This window comes from Anticarsia gemmatalis, chromosome 4 (assembly GCF_050436995.1).
Source record: "Anticarsia gemmatalis isolate Benzon Research Colony breed Stoneville strain chromosome 4, ilAntGemm2 primary, whole genome shotgun sequence".
Taxonomy (NCBI): Eukaryota; Metazoa; Arthropoda; class Insecta; order Lepidoptera; family Erebidae; genus Anticarsia; species Anticarsia gemmatalis.
Window position 1 is genome coordinate 14,508,859 of NC_134748.1, and position 8,489 is coordinate 14,517,347.

Below are 8,489 nucleotides of genomic sequence, written 5' to 3' on the forward strand. Positions count from 1 at the left end.
TTTTGTAATTTAATTTTAAATGTGATATTTTTAAGGATGATTAGGTACTGTATGTACCTACTTGCTTATAATATAGGGCTGCTTTCCCTTTTTGTTTATTTAATAAGATTTTCTTCGCTCTGAAAATAAATTATCTCTAACTAACTAGCAAGGTTCGCGGACTTTATGGAAATAGCGGAATAAATAGAAAAAGTTAAAAAATATTTCTCGAAAAAGATTAAGTATTTGACGATAGATACCTAACTCTCATAACTTCTCATAGCTCTCGCGTTGCATGTTTAATGTACCTATATAACAGGATACGGGAATTAATGCGAATTAACGCGTTGATAGATCTCTGTCGGTCCAAAACACTTACGATTCAAATGCAAAATGTGCGAGGGGCCACCCGGTTGTACCACTTGTGGTCTTGTACCACTAACGACACTTATATTTAAATGAGTTATTTAAAACATTTGACCCTTTATTATCAAAACACTCGCCACTCACAGACAACTCGTTTTTGTATTATTTATTTTTAATCGGTTTTCTATACTATTTTTTAGGGTTCAGTAACAATGTCGTTTATGTTTTTAGTAGATTTTTCGAATGATTTCGTTGAAATATTAGGTTTGAAATATTGTGTAATCCTGCTGCGATATGCAATTATAATAATAATTTGTAGGCGAATGAATGTAACTCAACTTTCTAATAAGTTACTATTTATCGGACATTATACATTGTATATATTTTGTTATAAATCACAATTTTGCGAATAGTCCTACTAAAGGTGCTTTCTGTATGTATGTAATGTAATGTTGAATGAGAACCTATGGCTAATGTTAGTTAGTGAAAACTAAATCGTGTTAGCTCTTCAATAGATGGCGTTGAACACCAGTCGTTAACTCGTTAACAATTCGTGGGAAGATTCACATTTTATTAGTTTTTTATGTGAGTGCTGTTGGTGTATGACGAGGCGACATTTATTTAGATCTGTATAATTAAGGTTTCCTCAAAAGAAGTTTTGTTTATTTGAAACCTGTTCAGCTGTAACTGGTAGAGAAACCGGTACCAATAATTCTCTCCTCAGATAATGGTATGCGTACATTATAATACAGTAAAACCCCTGTTTTTACTTAATTATACTTTGTATCATTTTCCTGTTTAGTTGTTATTATTATTCAGCTGAGCGACTCCTATGTAATACATTTTATAGGCGCCTAGAGACTCATTACACTCAACTCTTAAGTTCATTCATACAGTAAGAGAAGGTATGATCTGTCCCAGTGTAAAGCGATGTCCCGGTATTAGTGTTACAATCTAGTAATACTAACTATAATACTATTATGCTCTATAAAGTGAATACACATTACACAGCGATTAACTGCTAACAGAGAGTGGTGCTGATCTAGAGGTTCACCAGTACCTACAATTTGTATGAGTATATATTGGTTTATTGTACGCCCATTTCTCAACATGCCACGAACCACATGCGCTCTCGCTTTAGACGCATGCAGCATGCTGCTCTATCCTACACCTATGACTGTGCGCTCAAATAAACGATGAAGAATCAACATTCACCCTGTACATAAACTTTATGTATTTACTAGTATATGATTATCATAATGTTTCCATTTAGCATATTTAATGTAACGGCGTTAGGTATAATAATACAAGATATACTAGGAGATTTATATTCAATATTCTCATGGGCATATCAATAAAGTAAGTACTTATGTATGATGGATGAAACAAAGTACCCAGTGAAGCACCTCGACGCATCGGCACGTTACGAGATCTGAGTATTATTGCACGTTATTTTAAAACGCATGTGCCAGCCTTAGTTCACAGCACTCGGAACATGAATGAATGTTCACATCCACGCCTATAACGTCTGACTGGCAATATCATTGCTGAATACATTAAACATTTGCTATATAGAATGAACTCAAGTCATAGAGCATTTTCAAAATTGTTATCTCATATACATATTACCTATATCTAAACTAGATATAAAATAATGTGATCGGTCATCATTTTTAATGCTAATATTTATATTCGAATTTTACGATCAATGTATTTCGTACGTTTAAGTAATCAAATAGGTACTCTTGTTTATTGTGAATACGACGAACGTAAATGTGCTAAAATATAACGTTAATAAATACACTGACTTCATATAGACACGAGCTACAGTCCTCAAACAATATATTAACACTGTTATTTGTTACATCACAAGTGTGGGCTCTATGACTATTAGAAAGCTGATCACATAATAATAATTATGTACAAAATGTCAGCATTTCAATATTATTGCAGATTAAAACACTAACAGAACAGAAATATTTAAAACAAATGTAGCATCAGATACACAACAGCTGGTACAGGTGGTTGAGGGAGACAACAATATACCTATACGGTTAGAAACGGGTAAAGCGCCTGACATTTAGATGGGTCCTATGTACCTATTACAAAGAATTAACGTTACACTAATTAGCGTCATACTCGTATAATTGCCAATATGACACATTGGCCTTTTAAGATGTTTTTAAAGAAACATAGTTTTAATAAAAACTAACGTACTAGCAGTGATAGCCGAGTGGTTTAGGTAGGCACCTCGCACGCATATGGTCGCAGGTTCGAATCCGAGGCAACACACCAATGACTTCTCTGAGTTTTGTGTGTATTAGAAATAATTATCACTTGCTCTAACGGTGAAGGAAAACATCATGAGGAAACCTTGCATGCCTAAAATTTGTTTAATACATTTATTGAGGGCGTGCAATGTCCCCAACCCGCACTTGGCCAGCTTGGTGGACCCATGGCATGCAAGGCATGGAAACCCTACCCCTCGTTTGGGAGGAGACCCTTGCCCAGCAGTGGGACAAAAATGGGTTGAAAAAAAATACGTAGAAGGGTCAATGCGACGTAAAAGACTATAAATGTACATATAAGATACGGTAGTAACAATGTTTAGGATAAGTGTCTTAGCAAATGAGCCAAATTTCATAAACTTCGCTTTTATCAATCTAAAATTATAGGTAGTGAATTGAAACTTTGACAAGCTCCCCGGTAAAGTTGTCATTTTGCATTTTGGCCCATACACACAGGACCCATCGATTTAAGACTCGGGTTATGAAATTAGTATGATAGGCAAAATTAATTTTTGATAGAGTTCCTTGATTAAAGTACCATTTTACCTTATTCTGATCTCTTGCAACTCGTAGAAATCCAAAAAAGTGAACATCAGCTCTTAATGAAATTAACCAAAATTAATCAGCGTGTCACCTTAACAAGTATTAGTATGTGAATGTACCAGACACGCGACCGACACGTGAAGATGTCCCGTGCACTTATATGTACATAATACCTATGAGCCACTGACAAAAATTAAACGATGCACTTTATTTATATTGCCGACTTGTAAATAAAATATTCACTGATGAAAATAGAAGGTTCCATTATTACTATTTGATTCAAATTAGTTGAACGAAAGCAAAAAGACATATTTGAAGGTAATCCAATCGACAGTGTAGACTAGACTGGGTACCATCGACTAACGAACGCTTGACATCATTTTTTTCTTGAAAGAAATAGTTCTTGTGAAGTAGATATACGTTAGAAGCACTGATCAGTTGTTCATGTAATATTTGTCGGCTGCTAGCAGAAATTTTTAGACGTCAACCGCTCACCAGCCGATAGTAACGACTGTAGAAAATCACGCTACTGATCGAGAGATCTCCAGGCTCTTTTTTGTGTTGAGATTATACATAGTAGGTATCGAAGTTAAATGAGGTTAGGTAACCGATAAATGGTAGGCACTAGAGAATGATGTTTGAATTGTATGGGAAAATCGACGATGAACACTTTAATTATACCTACTGCGATGATTCTCATTGTAATAACTCACAATATTAAGGAAAACTATTACACAGGTAATCACATAAGATGTCTGTCTGATGCTCGTGATGTTTATTAATAATGCAATATTCATGATAAATACTAACAGGTAAACTAATTCCTCGAACTGTACACCAGCAGCCATGGACGGTATGGGTATTCAATTGATGCAAAATTGTTACATCACATTCTTTGACATTGATGTTGAAGATAGTCGTTAGGAAACATTCTACAGATCACAGAAAATCTCTGGCATACGTTGCTTGGACTTAAACGAACACAAACCACTTTTCTTGTTTAAAAAGTGATCAGATGTAACGCAGAATCATAGTCCTGTCCTGACTTCCTGACTTTACAATCCCGACTCTCGGAGAAAGACATGATATGTCGTAGCTTTGTTCCTTGCCGTCGCTGCGTCGTCGCCACTAGTGACTCTCGCCGGAGCTTTACACGTGCTGGTTGTGAACACCTACCCATAACACCCAACCTTAACATTATAATTAGTTCTTATTATAATCATGAGCAACATCACAAATATTCATTATTATTGTTATTTATTACCCATTCCTGTTTATAATGGCTTTACAACAGAATAATTCAAACTAATGGCTTTTTTCTTAAAATAAATTTCAATATCGTATCGTACTTAACACATAATTTCCTTCAAAATTAAAACACAAACGATTAATCATAGACTTATAAATAAACTATTATAATATTATTGGGTCTCGTTCGTGACAAAATAAAGGCTAAATCAAAGTAAAACCGTAGCGAGCCGATGGACATCGTGGTCACGAACAGTTGACATGGCGACTATTAGCGACCACGCCCCGGGACACCCGGTGTCGTCGAACACTCCAGCGGATCGATGCAATTAGTGTAACTCCAAGAGGTTAACTTCGATTACAATTTAATTTTTCTTTAACGTTCTTATAAGATTAATTTTAGACAAAATATTGAATTGATAAGAAGTGGTTAATATTTGCACGCCATTTGTACACTTCAATATTGATTAATACTTAACAGTGCTAGCAAGTACATATTGACAATGCGCCTGCATTCCTCAACATCGTAAGATTGTTCGCAGGAGACATGATACGGCTTGATTGAACAGAAACCTATATTGTAATTCACTACCTGCATTTACAATACAATACAACCTGAAATTTCACTTCACAAGTATAAGAACCGCAGGTAACGTGGAGCTAGGTGATGGGTTAGTCACAACTGTTGACATAGCTTTATAAAGTTTACGTTTTAAAGTTGAACGACCACCTACAATTTATATTTCATTCATATATTCAAGTCCACGTGGCACGCATTCGCATGTAGAGAGAGGCACAGTGGACTGTGTTCATACATTGTATCACGAGTACTACACGAGTACCTACACAGGTAGTAGGTGTATGTTTGTGTCTACAGCGGGTGGTTCAGGATCCTGTTACAATTTTTAAAACCATATTAATAACAATGAATTAATCAGATAGGTATTTTGATCTTGTAAACAAAACTAGTATAAACATGTGGAAATATATTCCATAAAAAATACATAAAATAAATTATCCATCTGTATGTCATTAGCATAATGTAAGAGACGTACCTGGCTGGAAGTTTTCTAAAAATATACAAAATTAATAAAATCAGATACTCAATACCCCGTGGAAATGTGATGTAGCGGCTCATTAGTAATTCCGCCTGCCTCCACTACAAATAATATAATAATTCATTTAAAGGTTAATGTATACGTGTTTGCGTGGTAACACCTCGGACGCCCCACTTCTAGAATGTTCAATATCATTAAAATCGTCTTTCTAAACACTACTAAACAGAACAAGTAGACTTCGTCTATCATCTGGCGCCTGGCGGTGACCACTACCAGCCTACTAGCAGTCTACCTACTTGGTGTCACACCTCACGAAGAGACGTTCACGAGGGGAGAGTTGCGATGCGATGGGTGTCAACTGATTCCATCAGAATATCACACACATTGGCAATAGTTATAAATACCTACATTATAATTATTCACAAGGACGCTCAGATACATATCTGTTATGAATCCATGAATATCTTAGTAGTACATACTTGAATTAATTTTACATTCATTTTAATCCTTTTACGTTCAACTATTTATTTATTATTCTAAACGTGTTTCTTTATTTTTTACAAAAATGTCCTTTTTCTAAAAACTTAACAAACACATAACTCAGGGACAAAGTACACTCACAATGAAAATTTTAAGAGTTGCTTCAAATATTGATTAGTTATGGGAATGCCTGCTTTTACGCCGAGTTGCGCGGCGCGGTGCGGCGGCGGCGCGAGCGCAGAAGCGTGTCCACGTTGTCAGGAGGTGGTGAAGTGTGCGTCATCATAGTAATCTGTGGCCACGCGCGATGCTACTCGATACTCGACGCGGTCGTGTCAAATGTCGAGCGCGATCGTCGCCAGAGAGCAACGCCTCCTTACGACAGGTCAACAGTGGAGCACGCGACAGTTGCGCCACACTGACACTCGTGTTGCGCACCTCGAACCACCACTATGCTTACTTTCTTAACGCATCCCTCACACTCATACATAATGTGGTGTTCCCCAAACGACGTGTCGCACATACTCGTATGCACATGTAACTAGCGGTGACTGATGACACTATTCTAAGAGTACTGTACACTTCCAGGAAAATGACACGCTTACCTCGTTAACATATTGTAAAGTGAGAATAAACGAGCTAGATAATCAACAATGAAAAACGAAGTAACTAGTTTTGTACCTACTCTATCTTCTTCTTGTCGAATGGTTAGTGGTCAACCTAGTGTCAAAGTTGTTCAAGCCGCCCGAAGGCCTTTGACGTGGCTTAACGCCTGTTATCTTAATTGATAACAACCGGGACCGCCTTTTTACGTGCCCTCCGAAGCACGGAGACGCCCTGTACAAATACCACTATGCGGTCACCCATCTATGGAATGACCGCGCCAAGGTTTGCTTAACCCACAGATCGTTTACCGACCGGTGAGCGCAACCTACTCTATGACATTGATATAATACGCACAGCTTACCTAAACACTTTTAGTTAATTTAGGCATTTAATTATACTAATTTATTACAGACTAAAATACTTAACGTATAAAATCGAATGATTTATTGATTTAGGTCAGAGAATCACTAATGATAATCCACATAGGTACCAGTCACATAACAAGCAATCTTAATTTATGAACATGGTAGCTTTTCAAGCTTTCCTTAGACGAGTTACATAACTACATTACATTGTCTATGTGTATTTTCTGAATGGTATTGAGTAACTGAGCGTTTGTAAATTTTCATATAAACCTAGACAAGTCAAAACTTATGCAATACTTTATTTTCAATGAGGCTTTATAAAACATAAACATAAAGCCAGAAGGAAAAATCTAATGCTACAAGTCAATTAACTGGTGTCAGTATATGTCATTGTTTAGAATATAGTTGACTGAAACAACACAGCAGCTGTATATCAGAGATAATGCTGCCACTAACTCATTGTCTGAATGACTGAACAATAGGCAATAATACGAAGACATGAACCTTCACACACCAATCGTAAGGACGTATCGATTATTTTCAAAATTATCATCGTTGCCTTGACGCGTCTCAACTGAGTTCAGGGGTGCCTGAAGGGCAGGTCATCGGTATGAAGGTTGCACAACTTGATTGATATACCTGATCAAATTGTCTAAAATAGACAATCAAGTCTCTAGACCGTCTGACAGCCAGTTAGGCGCAAAGTAGTAATTAGCACACGGTATATGATCCTAAATGTATGTTCCGTTTAAACAAAGTTGACTTGGAGGAGCAAACGATGTGTCGTACTGTTGATAAATAAAAATATTAAAATAACTGTAACAAGGAATTAATTTGCGATGAAATTCTAAGCGACCGTTATCAAAATATGTTAATGATGGTGTCGCATTTTATCTTCGTGTCAGTGCTTATTTATGCAGATCGAGTATCTTTTACATCCTAGTGCTGGAGACTGACCCACAGACCGCCGCGGCCGATCCGTAAGTATCTCACAAACATTACACTAAAATATGTATATAATTATATTTAGTTCCCTGCGAGAACCGCTTCTTACACATCGAAGAACGTACCGTTATGCTATGTGCTATTACCAGCGCAAACTATGGCAAGACTAGACTTCAGCGTAATCAATATTTGATACAAGTTAAAAGGTATGAAACGAGAAGCGAAAAATTGATGACTAAATACAATATTGACTATAGCGTGGAATAAGAATGTGATGCGCACTTCTAATGAAGTAAACAAGCGACACCGGTCCAGTCTATTACAGATCTTTACAAACAAACATCGATATAAACACTTATGTAGATTCCAGTTAGAAGTAAACAGGATCAGCTCGACGACACGCCACTCACCGCCCACATTATATAAATGTAATGCACCGCTCAGAACTGGTTGGAGGCACTCCCAGGACATTTAACATACAACATTGCAGCAACTCAGTAAACGTTGCCGGCGATACTTGTAGCCGAGGTGCGTGTTAGTGCGTCCACCCGCGCCGCGCCGCGACCCGCTCGCGCGCTGCCAATAACATACAAGACGAGTATATGACGCAA